Genomic DNA, 18,508 nt, shown 5'->3' with positions numbered 1-18,508 from the left:
ATCCCCTCCACTCCCCTCCAGAAAAAAGAAGAAGAAGAAAAAAAAAAAGGAAGCTTTGCCGTGTGTAAGAAATTCAGATGTATTGTTAATGAGCGTCCAATATGTTCAAACTGCATTTTGGAGCCCAGATGGCCGCATATATTGGCTTATTAATAAGATCTTTCACCATTATATTTCAATCACATTCTAGCTTTGGTGTTTTTATTGGTGGTGCTCCTGTTGGAGAGGGAACATCTCTCTTAAATGGAGAGCGCATGCGTTTTGTTTGTCCGAGTTTTATATGTTAGTATTGTTGATTCGATGGTCCGATCCAACAACTTTCTCCAATGAAAATTTTCAGATGATTAACATGAAGGCATTTGCATCTTATTCAAGCTCTAGGAACATATTGATGTCAAAAACAAATTTTGGCCCAATGAATCCTATAACTAATTGCATATATTCATTAATATGCAATGTTTGAGGGCAGATCTTTCATCTTGTAGTAAGGATCTACACTGCAGAAACCTAACTGCCCCATTTAGTATCTTGAAAGAAGAAAAAGGCGAAAACTGATAGATAAATTTTCTCTCTTCTTCTTTCTTATTTTCTCTTCCTGTAGATTCTTACTGGTTAATTTCAATCTTGTCGGTTGAGACTATCAAAGGCATCGATGTAATACATGTTTTGCTCATAAACTCGCAAAACCATAAAAGAGAAGGAAGAAATTCGACTTTTCTTTTTTTTAAATCTTTCCCCTCCAAAAGAAAATGTGAAGATAAAGAAAACCACAGGGAATCTCCAACCCAATTATCTGGTCCTTCTCTACCGGAGTGGATCCAGGTCAATAGAACAGGGCAAGAAAGAACAAAACCAAGAAGAAAGAAGACAATCTCAACCAACACAAACCACAAGCTTCGTGGCAAAATACCTCGTTCCCTTCATAAATCAGAGAAGAATATTGATCTTCTCCATTGCTAGTCCTTCAACTACAGACAGAAACTTCTGCCTTTCTCTACTCGGACTCAGATCCAGTGAACCCAAAAACACTTCCAGAAATAAGGAAAGCACTACCGAAATTCGCATAATAGATGGCCAACTTAAATGATCAAAAGAAAGTAGAATTGGTGAAAATATACAATTCCGAAACACCATGTTGAATATCCAACACGAACATAAGCAAAACCATGCCTATCTATCAATAGATTCTCTTACCAAAAACAATGCACAGAAGAGTCATGGACAGGCGGTCGCATCTCCTCTAGCCTTCTTCTTCTTCTTCTTCCTCTGGTCGAGATCGTCGGTGTCCGGGCACAAAGCGGATCCAATCTCGATGTGGCGACGCACACGACCGGCCCCAGCTGCCTTAATTCTTACGCAGTGCCATCGCTTCGGCATCGTCGGCTTCTTCGGTGCGAGGGGGCATTCAATGGCTGGCGGAATTCTATGCCTCGGAGACGTCGGAGTTTGATAGCCATCATCATCCTTGGCTGCCGCTGCTTCTCCTTGTTTCTCCTCCTCCTTATCTATTTGATTCTCTGAAGAAGATGATGACGAAGAAGGTGGTGGAAAAGTGGCGACGTCTTTCTGTTCCATGACGACTGCTTGTTTCTTGGTGCTCTCTAGCTCATCCGGGATTCCTAAGATGGGTTTTAGAGTCCTTGTGGATTGGGATAGCTGCGGGGTGGACGTGCTGAAGAAGAAGATATCGAATTCGGAGTACATGAAGATAGATGGAGAGGAGATAATAGAGAAAAAAACACAGCGTTTAAAGGGAGGGAGAACAGAAGGGAAACGCAGATCTCTGTCTTCACTCGGTGATCATTTATATCCTTTTGAGACTTTTTAACTCATTGGGAGTTTCCTTTCACAATGGAGGACCAAGTCATCTCACGTCTCGTCTCTTTCTTTAGACAAGCTGTATCTTTAGTAGGTGCACCTCTCTTGCTTTTAGGCCGAAAGAAACACAAAAAAAAAAAAAAAAAGTGAACCGAACAAAATAGAGCGTACTAATAGAGTCATATAATTAATGACAGACAAGATCAAAATTATTCATGAAAATTTTCGTTATACTTTTTATTCGTTTTTTTATTTTTGAGGGTGCGGGAGAAAAAGGGTGAGCATGCATGTTGCAACACTAATATCAAAACAATATTAGGTATCGAAAAATGCATAGTATTGAAATATACCGACTGATCCTTATACGCCGACTTATCTTCGAAATGATTCGATCGACAATCAACTCTATCTATCAGACTGACAGATGACTCCGACAATGAATACCGACAATATCCGGTCAAAAGTATACTAGCCAAACCGGCCAATACGTTGTCCTGTCAAGAACATGGATTAATTCTGATGACCTGACAACCCACGATGATTTGATAGCCTCCGACGATTTGATAACTCTCCAGTTATCTACACCATTAATGGCGGGACCATATCGCATTCTACTATAAAATGGGGTAAGGCAACAGTTTTGGTGAGCTCTTCCTCTCTCTCTCGCTGAGCCCTTGATTTTTTTCATTGTTGCCTAGTCTCCTCTCTGACTTAAGCATCGGAGGATCCCTGCCGGAGATATCTCCGATCAGTGAGGACTTTCCTTGCAGGTGCGCGTCCCGGGCAATCAGACGACGAGGGGATTGGCCGTAACAGATTTGGCGCGCTAGGAAGGGGGGCAGCGATCGCGGTGGCGGTAAGACAGCGAGCTCCATAGAGCTTGAAAAATCTTTTGAGATGATAAAAATCAAGGCTCAGCGATCGAGAGCTACCGGATCGGTGAGGCACTCTTCCCATCGGGAAGAGGCCCTCCTTTATCCTCCATGGCGGAACCCAGCTCTCCGCATCTTGTGGTGACCACGGAGACGTAGATTGCGGCAATCGTGCGACAAATGACTGTTCTGACGGACGCGGTCAAAAACCTCCAACAACAACCGACCCAGTTGCCACAACTACCGATGGAACAACCGGCGGTGCACCCGATGCTGTTCAGAAGCAGCCGCCAACACCCGCATCAACTTCCATCTCCTCCTAAAGAACAGTCGTCTCAGCACCCCCACCGAGAAGGGGGGAAGCGGTCACGGTGCGACACCCACCGATCTCGGCATCCCTCTCCTTTCCAGCTGGAGTGAGCGAGGAAGGAGAAGCGGTCGCGGACACCGTCTGCCTCCCTCTCAAATTCGTTGGGGGGTTCAACCCCTGGGATTTCTCAACACCGACGATTGGACGACTACGAATGTAAGTTCGAAGAAATCGACCATCGACTTTCCCAGCTCCAGGCGGATGGTCAGAAGTCTTCGAACGACGTCGACTTCCGGACCACCCAACCTCTCTCCCGATTTATCCTTGACGAACCAATCCCTAGTCGGTTCAAGATGCCTCATATGGAGCCTTATGATGGCTCCACCTATCCAGTTGACCATCTGGAGAGCTACAAGGCTCTCATGACAATTCAAGGGGCAACCAATGCCCTCCTTTGCATCGGCTTCCCTGCTACACTTCGTAAAGCTGTCAGAGCTTGGTACTCCGACCTCCGCTCAGGAGGTATCCACTCCTTCGAGTAGCTCGAGCATTCTTTCATGGCCCATTTCAGCACCAGTCGGAAACCACTCTGAACCTCGGACAGTCTTTTCTCCCTCAAGTAGGGAGAAAATGAGACACTCCGATATTTTATGGCCCGATTCAATGCGGCCACACTTGAGGTTCGGGACCTCAACGAAGACATGGCTATCTCGGCCATGAAGAGGGGGCTAAGGGGGTCTCGATTTATATATTTCTTGGACAAGACCCTCCTCCGGACATATGCCAAATTGCTGGAGTGCGCGTACAAATACATGCGCACGGACGAAGGAGCTTCTGACCAATGTCTGATCGAGAGCAAGGGCCAGAAGGAGAAGCGGAAGAAAAATTGGGCTCCTGTTGAACCCAGCAGGCCTCCGACCGATAAACGGGTCTCGCCCCGATGATGGAGCTCGAGATCGTCCCGATGGCAGAGTCCGCGACCGACGCATCGCAGGTATGACTCCTACACTCCTCTCTTCGCTCATCGTATGCAGATCCTTATGGAGATCGAAGGAGCGGAATATCTACGATGGCCTCTGCCTCTGAAGGCAAAGGGCCGCGATCGGAGAAAATACTGCCGATTCCATCAAGGCCACGGTTACAACACCAAGTAATGCATCCAACTCAAGGATGAAATAGAGGCCCTCATATGATGTGGGTATCTTGAAAAGTACCGAAAAGATCCACCGACTCGACCCCTTCCTGATCGACGACCCCAACCGATCGAAGAGACAGCAAACAATCAGCCTACTGCCGGAGTCATCAACATGATCTTCAAACGATTGGACCAAGGGACGACTGCTGAAGGGGAGTCGACGAAGAAGCCACGCCAGAACGATGTAATTATTTTTACAGATGAAAATACTTGGGGAATCCAAACTTTCCATGATGATGCTATTATTTTCTCAGCAACAATAGCGAATTATGATGTAAAAAAAATTTTTGTTGATAATGGAAGCTCGACTAACATTTTGTTTTATTCGACCTTTTTCCGAATACGACTATCGATCCACCGACTCAGGAGAGTTTCTATGCCCCTAGTAGGTTTCGCCGGGGATGCCATCGCAGTGGAAGGAGAAATTGCTCTTCCTGTGACAGCTGGGGCCGAACCATGACAAAGCACCATCTGCTTGACCTTCACGATCGTCCGAGTATCTTCGGCCTACAATGCCATACTTGGAAGATCTGGACTAAATACTTTCAGAGCAATAGTCTCGACATATCACTTGCTGGTCTGGTTTCTGACTAAAAACAAAGCTGGAGAAATGCGCGGGGATCAACGGCTTGTTCGGCGATGCTTCCAAATCTCAACTCAAAATAATAAATTGAAGGATTCCTTGTCGGTCGACAAGTTGGACTAACGAGAAGAGGAGGAACGGGGTGAATCGGCTGAACAGCTGATTTCCATCCCGATGGCAAAGAATCCTGAACAGGTGATCTGGGTTGGGTCGCAATTGTCCGACCCGGAGCGACAGTAGCTGATAGAGCTATTGAAAGCCAACGCCGACATATTCGCTTGGTCGGCAGCGGATATGTCCGTTATCCCTTCGAAAATAATGACTCACCGACTCAACATCACTCCTGGCATAAGGCCGGTGAGATAGAAGAAACGATCTTTCACCTCCGAAAGACAGAAGACCATCGACGAGAAAGTAGACAAACTACTCGAGGCGGGCTTCATCAGAGAAACCACATATCCCGACTGGCTCGTCAATATTGTCATGGTGAAGAAAGCCAATGGAAAGTGAAGGATCTGTATCGACTACACCGACCTGAATCGAGTCTATCCGAAGGACAGCTTCTCACTGTCGAAGATCGATCAACTGGTGGATGCGACGTCCGGTCATCGACTGCTCAACTTCATGGATGCCTTTGTCGGATATAATTAGATCCGGATGGCATCCGAGGACGAAGAGCATACGGCCTTCGTGACCGCCAAGGGCCTTTACTGTTACAGAGTGATGCCCTTCGGTCTGAAGAATGCCGGAGCCACCTACCACCGACTCGTCAATAAGATCTTCAAAGCTCAAATCGGGCGCAACATGGAGGTGTACGTGGACGACATGCTGGTGAAGAGCGCACATGCTTCAAATCACGTTCAAGACTTGGAAGAAACTTTTTGCATGCTTCGGCGACATCGGATGAAGCTAAATCCGACCAAGTGCACCTTCGGGGTAACTTCGGAGAAGTTTCTCGGGTTCCTCATTTCTCAATGCAGAATTGAGACCAACCCCGAGAAGATAAAAAAAATTATCGACATGCGGTATCCGAATACCAAAAAGAAAATACAGCAGCTCAATGGAAGGATCATCATACTCAGTCGATTCATTTCTCGATCAGTTGAGAGATGCCTCCCATTTTTCAAAACCCTAAGACAGACAAAGGACTTCTCTTGACCGAATGAGTGCCGACAAGCCTTCAAAAATTTGAAGAAATATCTGACTTCTCCATCGCTGCTGGTAAAGCCAGAGGTCGGAGAAATATTGTACCTTTACTTGGCTACCACCCCAGAGACGGTTAGTTAGGTACTCGTCCGGGAGAACGAGAGCCGAATTCACCAACCTATATATTATACCAGCAAAGTGCTCCACGAAGCCGAAACTCGATACTCAAAAGCAAAGAAAATGATATTTGCCTTGGTCATATCAGCGCAACGACTCCGTTCGTATTTTCAAGCGTACGCCATCGTGGTCCTCATCGACCAACCCCTGAGAGCGATCCTGCATCGCCCTGACACATCAAGATGACTGGCGAAATGGACGGTGAAGCTGAGCGAGTTCGACATCCAGTACCGACCGCGATCTGCTTTAAAAGCCCAAGTTCTGGCCGACTTCATTGCGGAATGCCCAACAACCGACCAAATGTCAGAAAATAGGAGCTCCAAAGAAGTTGCGACCTCTGAATATAACCCTGGGTCAACCTGGGTATTACACATAGACGGAGCTTCCAATGCTCAAGGGAGCGGGGCCGGATTCCTGCTTACCAACTCGGAGGGAGTAGTTACCGAGTACACCCTCCGATTCAACTTCAAAGCCTCTAATAATCAAGCCGAGTATGAAGCGCTTCTCACTGGCTTGAAAGTGGTGAAGGAGCTCGGGATCGACAGCCTCAGAGTCTTCTCCGACTCCCAACTGATTATAGGGCAAGTCAGAGGTGAATTCGAAGCGCGGGATCTGACCATGGCGAAATATTTTCAGAAAGTGAGAGATCTCGTGGCGCACCTCAAGTATTTCAAGATCTCTCACATTCCCAGGATGGAGAATGCTCGGGCCGACGCACTCTCCAGGCTTGCGACATCCGCCTACGATGCTTTGGGCCAGACACTCGTAGAGAGTCTCGATGAACCGAGCATCGACAAGGTTAAGGAGGTGCTACAACTAACGACTGAGCCAAGTTGGATGGATCCGATCGTTCAGTATCTGACTGATGGAACCAGCTCCGAAGAGTCCATGGAAGCCAAGCGACTCCGATGGACAGCCTCCCAATATGTAACGATGGATGGGCGACTCTACAAAAGGTCATTCTCCCTTCCCTTGCTAAAGTGCCTGGGATTGACAGACGCAGACTACGCACTCAGAGAGATGCATGAAGGGATCTGCGGAAGTCACCTGGGGGGCAAATCTCTGGCCTACAAAGTCCTACGGCAAGGTCACTACTGGCCCACCATGAAGAAAGATGCGGTTGATTTGGTTCGGAGGTGTGAGCCATGTCAAAAATACGCCAACATACAATAATGGCCCGCCAACCAGCTGACTTCCATCGTCTCCTCGTGGCCCTTCGCCCAATGGGGAATCGATATACTCGACCCTTTCCCTCCGACATCGGGCCAAAGAAAGTTCATAGTCGTCGCAATCGACTACTTCACCAAGTGGGTGGTGGCCGAACCCCTGGCGCAAATCACCGAGCATAAGATGAAAAACTTTATCTAGAAGTCCATCATCTCCAGATTTGGACTGCCACACACTATCATCACCGATAATGGATGACAGTTCGACAACCAAGACTTCAGAGAGTTCTGTATAAGATTTCATATCACGCACAAGCTGACCTCGGTCGGGCATCCACAGTCCAACGAGAAAGTCGAAATAACCAATCGGATCATTCTGCATGGATTGAAGACTCGACTGAACGAAGCCAAAGGCCTCTAGATCGAAGAATTGCACTCGATCCTGTGGACGTATCGAATGACACCCCGTGTTCCGACCGAAGAATCTCCTTTCAATTTGGTCTATGGGACGGAGGCAATGATCCCACTCAAGATCGGGCTACCATCGACTAGAGTTAAGCAGTACTGTGAACCAGGCAACTCCGAGTGTCGAAGAGCTGACTTGGACCTCCTACCCGAGCTCCGATGCGAGGTTCAACTCCGCATGGCTTCCTACCGATAAAGAGTGGTCTGATACTACAATGCTAAAGTTAAGCCAAAGTTTTTTAGATCAAGAGACCTGGTTTTAAGGAAGACGGAAGTCTCGAAGCCTCAGGATCAAGGAAAACTATCCTCGAACTGGGAAGGATCCTACAAGACAGCGGACACCTGCAGGCCGGGCGCCTACCGACTTGAGATCCTGGAAGGGACGGCCATTTCCCAGATTTGGAATGCCGACAATCTGAAATTGTACCATCAGTGAATTCTGTATGCCCTTGTTCGGAATACAACTCAATTTCAAAACTCCAGAGTCTACAAAGTTCGACTCTCCATCGTGGGTCAGCCCTCGTCAGAAGTACGAGCCCCGATGCCCCGACTTGGGCCCAACATCTCGTTGGAAACCTACAGCCCGATTGCCGACGACACATTGAACTCTTATGAGAACCGTTCTGCCTGCACTAACAAAAGGCCAGTGCTGGCGATGAAACCTCTCTAAGTTGAAGCCGCACTCCTTCCACAGTCGACTCTCGATCAGCATTGCTGGCTAACTTGCCGACTTGGCTTCGACTAAGAAGGATAAAATGCCAAAACGATCGAGGTCGCACTTGCGACATACCGACTTGGTCACGATCGGTTGAAGAATATTCGGCTTGCCATCGTTTATCATACATCGCGACGTATACGCCTGACCAAGGGTCGGACAACGGATATTCGACTTTTCATCGTTATCCTAATCGAATACGTTGGACACTACCTGACTTGGTCACGATCGGTCGAAGGATATTCGGCTTGCCACCATTTATCATACGTCGCGACGTATACGCCCGACTAAGGGCCAGACAACAGATATTCGACTTGTCATCATTATCCTAATCGAATACGTCGGACACTACTCGACCATCGGATCTTATGCAATTTGTATGACAGTCAGGACGCCGGTTTGCGATCGGGGCTTACTCTGCCTTTAGCATGGTGCACGCTACTGACTACCTTGATCGACTATGCTGGATCCCACCGAACGTCCTAATGAGGTATGTCGGATCAACGACCTACACCCTCGGGGATGTCTCGACGAGACATACATTTTGAACCGCATGCAGAAAAAAATTTGAAAAGTCTTCAATTTTATTTAGTTGAAGTTAGACTTACAAAATTGGACCGAAGTTCGATTACAAGTATCAAAGATGAAATAAAAATAAAATAAAAACAACGGAGCAGATACTCTGACTACTCGTCGGAATCGACTTCCTGGATCGGGAAGGGTTTGGAAGCGACCGATGCACCCGCTCGGGTCGAAGTGGGATCGAAGGTTGGAGCCACCTCACCTTCGGTAGCTCATTCCATTGGCCCAGGGACGGCCTCCTCTGCAGCCGTCTGATCCTTCGGTATTAGGTCGGCCTCCTCCTCTGCGGCCTGGTCCTCCGACCCCGGAGGGACGACGCTGCTCAGGTCGAGTTCCAGGTATAGTCTCTGAATTACATTCTGGGCATCCTCGTACCCCACTCGGTAGGAGGCGAAGCCGCTCTCGAGAAGCTCCTCCCGGTACTCGTCCGAGCCACGAAAGTCCTCCACCACCCGGCTCAGTGCCTCTTTAGCCGACTCTGCCTTCACTATGTCGGCGTCAGCTTGGACAGAGGATAGGTTCTCCTCGGCCTTAGCCAGATTTTCCAAGCTGGTCCGAAGTTGTTCGCGTTTGGCCTCGAGCTCATTAATGCAACCATCCCACTCACGCCGCAGTCGGTGAACGGAACGGGTCTTGCGCTTGGCCTACTCGTGGGCCGACTAAAGTTCGGCCTTCGAGGCAGTCAGGCCGTCGGTGAGTCAAAAAATCTCCTCCTCGAGCCTGGCCTCGTGATCGACCGACAGCTTCAGCTGTTCCACCAGCGTCACCTTCTTGGCCTCTGTGGTTTCCGCCCTATCCTTCTAGGCCGCCCGGATGTCGCCAAACCTCTGGTACCCGGCCTCCAACTCAGACATGTTGTAGATCAGCTGCAAGTAGAAGGTCAGTCGTCAGAAAAATAAAATGATAAAAATAATAATAAAAAGGAAAGAAAAAGAAGAACTCACCTCGATCATGGTTGGATAGAATGAGGAGAGCATCTCGGTCACCTACTGACTCTTCAAGAGCTCCCGATCGGCCGGGAGAATGGTTGCCTGACACAACCTCCTGGCCAAATATGGTTGGCCAGGGCCGATGCTCCCTCGAGAACCTGAATGTCGGACGATGCGATGCGGTCCACCGACCTTGAGTTGTCCGCCGGTGCCATCGGAGCCTTTCCCCGATTAGTCGCCCAGGCCCGGAGGTTGGAGAAAGATGGAAAGCTTGAACTCGACTGAGCTCCTCCCGAGGGCACGACGGGAGCCGTCGCAGGTCGTTCGGGCTCTCGTGCTTCGACTCGAACCTCTTCCACAGGCGAGGCCAGCGATACTCCTTCGGCTACCCCCTCTGCCGCCCCTTCCTCGGATGGTGCCTCGGGTGGCACCGCCAGCACCGATAAGACGATGATCGGTTCAAAGCCCGACGCTCGTTCGGTGTCAGGCTGCGCAGCCGCCATCGCAACGACAGTCGGGGATGATGTCTGGGGCCTCTTGGGTGGCCGCGAAGGTCTAGCCCAGGGCGCCGGTCTCTTCCTCACTGCGTGCTATCGAATGTCGGCATCTGTTAGTCATACTCTCGGTGGCGTGCCTGCAATTTCAACGAAAGATTAGCACAAGTCCAAAGACAGATGAAAAAGTCAAAAGACGACTGACAGACCAAACTGTACCTAAGTGAGGAACCGAACTTAGGCTGACGTCATAGAGAGCTTGCTCGATGACGAGCTCTCTCTGCTTCGGCACCGACATATCCTTCAGTCGGTGAAAGTCCTCTCGGTCTTCTGCCTCCATTCGACTGTTTTCGTTCGGCTAACTTCGGGGTTCGCCTCAGCGAGAAGGAAACCTCCAGGGTAGCGAAGAAAACCTGGTTCTTCCACCCGTGGATCGACGATGAAAGATCGGTAATGAATGAAAAGTTCTTCCGAGGATTGAAGAACCACCACCCTCGGGCTTTTGGGTAGGGTCGGAGGACGAAGAACACCCGAAAGAGAGAGATGCAGGGAAAGGTCGGCAAGAGCCGACACGACAAAGTGAAGCTGATTATTAATCGGACTAAGTTCGGTGCCAGTTGTGCCGGACAAAGCCCATAATAATCCAAGACATTCCGGACGAACTCCAAAATCGAGAAGCGAAGACCAGTCCGAAGATCCTCAACATAAAAGGCCACCTGGCCCGGAGGTGGGTTGTTAACCCGATCCTCAGCCCCAGGGGCGAAAAATCAAAACTGCTCCGGGATATCATATTGTTTCCTAAGCCGTTTGACGTTCGGCCCCGAAAGTAAAGAAGCCTCCACCTCTGGGGTCGATCGAAAATCATCCGTCGGGTTCTCTGACTGACTTTCTCGAAGAGAGATTCTAGCCATAACGCTAGCTCCAAAAAAAGAGACTAAAAAGGAAAATGCAAAGGGAATGAAAATGCAAAGGGAGCGAAGATGCAAAGGGACAAGAATGAAAAGCTTCGAGAAGAGCTTTCAAAGGAGGAGGATGGAAACATCTATCTGGGACTGGGGGATAACTCGACAGGGCCTCAGCATCAGAAACAGGACAGTAAAAAGTGAAGCTTTGAATACGAGTGGTCGTATATATATAAGGCCCTTCGACGGTCGAGTTGAAAGCACGTCGAACGAGGATTTTTCGGATGTTGACACATGGCAGCACCTGGGCCCTTCCTCGATCTGACGGTTCGACTCACCTTTCCCAGATCGAGCCATGTCGCCTCCATCCACGTCGCCTCCATTCGCGCGAACGGTTCCAGCCCAATAGCCTCCTGATGCGTGGCGAAAAAATCACATCTCGAAATTAATTAACCGACGGTGGTTTGCGTTCCCGATGAGACGTCTGACACCGGATCGTCCGTTGGTACGGTCGGTAGAGTCGAGGCATAACGTGATGGAAAATCACTCCTTTCATTCGAGGCCGTCGCCCACGTGGTAACGCGGGCCAACACGACATCAGACTCAGGAGTGGGGGGGCAACTGTTGGGATATACCGACTAACTCCTATACGCCGACTTATCCTCGAAACGGTCCGATCGATGACCGACTCTACCTATCGGACGGACAGACGACTCCGATAATGACTGCCGATAATATCCAGCCAAAGATATGCCGGCCAAACAGGCCAATACTGTTTCCAACCGGCCGAGCGGCCGAACCCATATCACCGACCTACTGTCGGGGGTGGCAACTGACATCCGACTTCCACAAGGCACCAGATCAGCCGATGGTGTTTTCGAGTCATCACCCGACGTCCCGGCAACCAAATACCGACATATAGTCGGCCAGCCCATCCAAACGCCGTACAACCGCAATGGGCTGTTGTCCTGCGAAAGACATGGGTTAATTCTGATGACCTGACAACCTACGACGATTTGATAGCCCCCGACGATTTGACAACTCTCCAGGTGTCTACACCATTAATGGCGGGACCATACTGCATTCTACTATAAAACGGGGTAAGGCAACAGTTTTGATGAGCTCTCTCTCTCTCATTGAGCTCCTAGTTTTTTCCACTGTTGCCTAGTCTCCTCTCTGACTTAAGCATCGGAGAGTCTCCGCCAGAGATATCTCTGGTCAGTGAGGACTTTCCTTGCAGGTGCACATCCCGGACGATCAGACGATGAGGGGATTGACCGCAACACATAGTAACATTATATATTTAACCTCAAAAAATTCTTAATAATATGTGATGGTCTGTCCTGGATCATGATTTTTGTTTAAATTTTTTTCAATTGGTTGGAGGGTTACTGGTAGATCACATAGCAAGCGCATGATCTTAGTACATTATTGTATTTTCTTTTGATAAAAAATGACCCGCAGGCATCTTGACTTACAAAAAAAAAAAAAAAACTTACAGGCTTCCTTCCTAAAGGAAAGGGATAAATACCAAAAGTGTTTACAGACTTTTTGTCCACGGGAAAGAGACAAGTAACAAAGTAGTACATGAAGTAATACCTTATAAAGAAGACATAACATTCCCACCATCCAAAATAAAAACACATCCGAAAAATATTCACATGAACCTACACAACATCCATCATGAATAAAATCCGAGTAATGATGCAGCTGACTTCATATTTGTTGATAATCCAAGCATGTAGTATTTTCATCAAACTTAGTAGAAACCATTGTAAGCTTTTAAAATAGTGATGATAACAATAACCTCTTATTGTCGTGGTCTTGAGTAATTCATATGAGTAGATAATATATGATAGAGTAAGAAGACATAAACCAGAATGCAGAAAAAACTCAATCCGAGATTTATCATTTATCCCGACTATCAAAGAAAATCGAGAATGCACCACCTTAAACATAGGAAAGTTGGAGCATAATTTATAAAAGAAGTTCACCTAGCAGTTAGGAAACATATTTGCAACCAGTCTTTTGGAGTATGATGGAGATTGAAATGCAGATGTATAAATATGACTATCAAGATATTCCTTCGTAGCATTGAAAATGTAATCCTCTAATACCACAACTTGCAAATAAAAACAAAGAAGGTTAGTGATAAACTTTCTTTTTTCTCGTTCTTCTTTTTTTTTTTCTTCTTTTTTCTTTTCTTTTTTGTATTTTTTTGTATTTTTTTTTTGTCTTCCTCCTTTTTTTTCTTTTCTTTTTTTTCCTTTTTTTTCTCCTTTTTTCTCCATATTTTCCAACCTTCCCTACTATAACCATATTGTGAAGAACAACAAGTCGTAAAAGTCAGTGCTCCCATGATGTCCACTATTTCATAAAATATAAAATCCTTACATGAAAGTAGCTGAAAATCCAAGTCATAGCAGCAACATAGATTATTGTATGGTACTATCTTTTATGCTTTGTTTTTTTTCTCTCTATTTAACTTTTCTATCTTGTTGCTTGTATGTTTTTAAGTTACACAATATGCATAAGCACACTATTCCATAATATCGTCTACACCCACATTGTAGGTGTCACTTTCTTAATCTTGCGTTATAGTACTTTGCATTGAATGCCCATCCTAAAAATTGCACCACAAATACAAATATGCAATTGTGAAAGGGAAATTCAAATCTTCAATGCATTATGTTATTCGGCTTACAAACTTTTCCCCCAACTCATGAATTGTGTATTGGCGGTATTTGTTAGTGCCAATTTGTCCAAAACAACTTTCATGCATGACATTCTCATTACACAGAGCCATTCTTTAGCACCTTATTTTTTTCCTCCAACCTTTTCGTGCATAGGGATCTAGATTTTTATTCAATTAGCTAAAAACCAAAAACAAGAAAGTGCCTTTCACATAGGCAATCGATTCATCCGAACCTCTGACCATAATATTGATATTATTTATGATTTTTAGTCCCACATCGATTGTGAATCGATCTTCTCTCCCTTCATGACAGCACTTATATGGGTCTTGATCATTTGGAATCTCATGATGATTTTATTTTTTAAAAGACGTCTCACGTGGGAGAGAATGTTTCAATCCATATAAGTCATACTCTCTCTTGACTTATAATTGATGTGAGATTAAAAAATAAAGATATCGTTCTTTCAATATTAAATAATATAAGATCGAATTATTATTTTTTTAAAAAAAATAAGGTTAAAGATATCAAGAAACATGTCCCGTAATATATATAGCTTGCAGGTTTTGCGAGAAAAACTAATATTGCTGTAGGGATAGGGAGAGAGGGATCATTCCCCATCCCATCACCAACAAAACCATCATCTAATCCTGAAAGACCTCCTTTGTTTGTCCTTTTCCTCCTCTTCCATTCTGATGATCTCGATGCATGGATGCACGTGGTTTGCCTCACAGGGACCGACCTCTTTGCCCATCCAAGAACATGGAAGCAGCTGGGACTTTAGGTGGGAACCTTTGGTGCGTGTACTGTTCGCTGCACCCCCTCCCTCTCCTTTGGAGCCCACCATGGGTCACCGGCAATTGGCAAAAGGAAAGGTGGTGACCACCTCGCATCCGTCCTCATAGTCTGATCACATGTATGCCCACAAGTGAGAAACAGGCTTTCCACGGTCGAAACTTTAGACTTGTGTCAATGTGCTCGCACTACCCATTACTCTTGTGCTGGAGAATTTGATACAAAGTGGCATCCATTTGCCCCAGTTCCTTTTTTAAGGAAGTCAGTCAGTCAGTCAAATAAGGCATGATTATTAAGTGGAACCCTGGATAGGATTCATTGACTTAACTGTGCACCTCATCTGAATTCAAGTTGGTGATTTGGTAATCTCTCGAATGAGGGGTTATTGGAAGATGCCACATCGATCGAGTGTTTCCCATATCTTTTTCATGGAATTTTGAGTGATGTTAAGCTGATATTTGATCAAAAACAAAGGTTCTTCAAGGTACCTTGAGGGAGGCTCATGCAGGTAGCACTGTAGAGTGTTAACAAAATGCCCTTTGCAGACCCACAATACTTCCACATCATGTGCAGGAGTATGGTTGCTCTCTAGAGAACTACAGGGGTCACAATTTAAATTTTAAAATCCATGGACAGTAACTGGTTAAAATCTCCTGTGACATGGAGAGAGAAGCTGCTTTCACAAGTCGAATCGATAAATTGCTTATAGTTACATCTATGCAATTTCATGATCAATGGCAACAAGGTCATTGAAGAAGCTAATTAAAAAAAAAGAGGAACTATATAACATCTTGGCTGATCTGATTGTAGAGAATGAAGAATTAATTCTCTCATTCTGTGTAACTCGAATCTCTCAGAAAATATAAAAAGTTTGTGAAAGTAGGGTTTATATCATTTTTTTTCTTTCATTGATGGTCCATATATTATAAATTGAAGTACATAGCTCCTATTTATAATAGTAGTGAAGTCCTCTCTCATACAATTTTGGTTGGACCTCTCTCCTACTTCAAATAAAACTAGGTTTTCAAAAATAAATAACTAGTATAAGTTAACATAAAAAACTAAAATCTATAGAAGGTAGCTTGCCTTCCGTTGCTACACCTGATTCTTTATAGATTGAGAGATGGTCAAAATTGTTTTTGAAAAGAAAACTTTTGATTTAATCAGATCATTTTGGAGGCCAAGTGATGGAATTTTGTTTTATTGTAACCTTGTAGAGGATTAGTTCTTCCTCATAGACTTTGAAAAGTTATTTGATTTAGAAAAAAAAAATCTCAATCATGTGTCAGGTTATGCTTTTTGAAAGTCGGCACGATTCAATTTTCTGATATAGTAGATATTACTACTAAATTCTATTCAACTCTATCCACAATGGCCGAAGTAGTTCGTATTAAGTTTGATGATCAATCTGAACACGTGAGTTTGTTGATCGTCTTAGATATTTTAAGTAACCAAAATGATCCATATTGAATTTAATGATCTTTTTAAATATTTATAGCAGTCAAAGTAATTTACATCAAGTTTGGTGATTAGTAAACCTTCTAAAGTTTTGTGTTATAAGTTGCAAATAAATTTCGATGAGACTGCTGATAGATGAGGAGAAATACACCCAAAGTGATCAAAAGTATGCATAGATGTGAGGGGGACCGGGGCATGGGGGATGCATTAGTTTTCATCAGTACAAAGATAAGAGTTGGCTATAACTTTAGAAGGCAAAACACACATACCCACAAAAATTTTTTGATCACATCATTTCAAAACTCATGCCCACTCCTCCCATTCCTTCCATGATTTTGCCCCCATCTCAAGCCATCATAATCTTCCTAGTCCAGCAGTCATCCCCAAGCAATTCAAAATTCTCTTCTCCCTCCAACCCCACTTAGGCATTTTTTATATTTTATTTTGAGGGCTAATCCCATTCTCTCTTTGCTCTTGCATGCCTAATAATGCATCCCATTTTTTGAGACACAAACATTCCACGACCCGTGGATTACAGGAACTTTCTATAAATAAAAGATACATGGTGGGTCTCTGCTGAGGCTAATTTTTAAAAGACATAATAATAATTCAAGTGTACCTGCTGACTTACGACCAAAAAGTCATCCTCTGTCGGGACCACGGAAATAAAAGGTAATTTCTTGGCGCTTGGCCACGGTTGCCGCTTTCTCCAAAGATCTCCCACGTATCATTAATTTTAAACAGGTATTCTTGTCGACATGAACCTCTGCTGTGAAAGCAAGCCATTAATTTTAAACCCGTAATGTTGTCGCACATTTTCCAATCCTTAACGAGTTTGATATCTCCTTATACTCTCTGTTTGTTTGGTCATATATTTGATCTATATGTTCACGCGGATTGCAGACCGGAGTCTGTTTGTACTGTGACTTGTGCGTGTACTGTTATTAAGTTTTGTCTCCAGTATTTTACCTTTATGCATGTATGTATGTATGCATGCATGCATGTATGTATGTATTGATACATGCATGTATGCACGTATGTATGTATAAAAAGAAGTTCCTAGAAAGGTTGCTTACCTTCAGCAATTGTATATTGATTGCAAGGAGAAGGAAGAACGAACACTTCATGGTCTGCAAGAATGACAAAGGTACCAATCACCAGTCTCAGTGAAAGAAAGGGTGATATCTGTGGCAGCAATAGAGTGAGAATGAACAATGATCTCATGATCAATGGAAGCAACGAAGAAAGGAACTTTGGTGGTGGTGTCAATATGGCGGTATCAATCACACTAGATTCACAAGAGAATTCAATCGAAAGCAGAAATGATACATCAAATCAGCAGTCAAGATCCAATGGCCAATCAATTCTTTTTATGTTGAATGCAAATTGATAGTTTAACCTAGAGAAGCTAAACATCATCAACTTTTCCTTCAAATGGGTTTATGTGCAAACGGACCTGCATTCCAGAATAATTGCAGAATTATCTGTAACCAAGGTATAGTGAATCATGAGGCAAATTCTGCATTTGTGTGGAGTTTTGTTATGCCAAAGCGTGCACTACTTCCAAGCTCTCAAATGGCTGAACATCAGAAATCAGAGGAGAGCCGAGCACCCATACCGATCCCACGTCCACAAGTGATCTACATTCAAATCATTTAATGACTGAACCACGAGTTCTTTCCCAATTTGCAATTGAAACATAGAAAATATTAACCCTCGAGGGCATGTCTCCCAACCAATCCTTTTTCCCGTTCACTTGCATTCACCTATTCCTTGCTCATAATCAAATTGATATATAAGCAGAAATTACTCAGTGATGGGAGAATACAGGACTTGATCTATTTATCACCTTATCACCTGGCAATTAATTATCTGAACAACAGCCCAACATGGTCAAAAATACATGGTGTACAAAATATTTCCAACACATCACATTTACAAAATTTTTTAACTGCAGGGACCTGGTAGGCAAAGAATACCTTTCGGACTTCAAAAATCAAGCCCGGAATGATGAACTGGCCGGTACAACAAAGGATGGTATTAAGCATGGCTACACGGCAAACTCTAGATGCAAACAACCATGCTTTCATATATTAGCATTCCATATACCTCTTTGTAGACATAGAAAATGCATCCAAAGCACTCATAATGATGTTTCATATTTTAACAAAAAAAAAGAATCCCTTCATGCATCTAACTCCAAGCAAT

This window comes from Elaeis guineensis, chromosome 5, assembly GCF_000442705.2.
Source record: "Elaeis guineensis isolate ETL-2024a chromosome 5, EG11, whole genome shotgun sequence".
Taxonomy (NCBI): Eukaryota; Viridiplantae; Streptophyta; class Magnoliopsida; order Arecales; family Arecaceae; genus Elaeis; species Elaeis guineensis.
Note: the sequence above shows the minus strand (reverse complement) of the source record.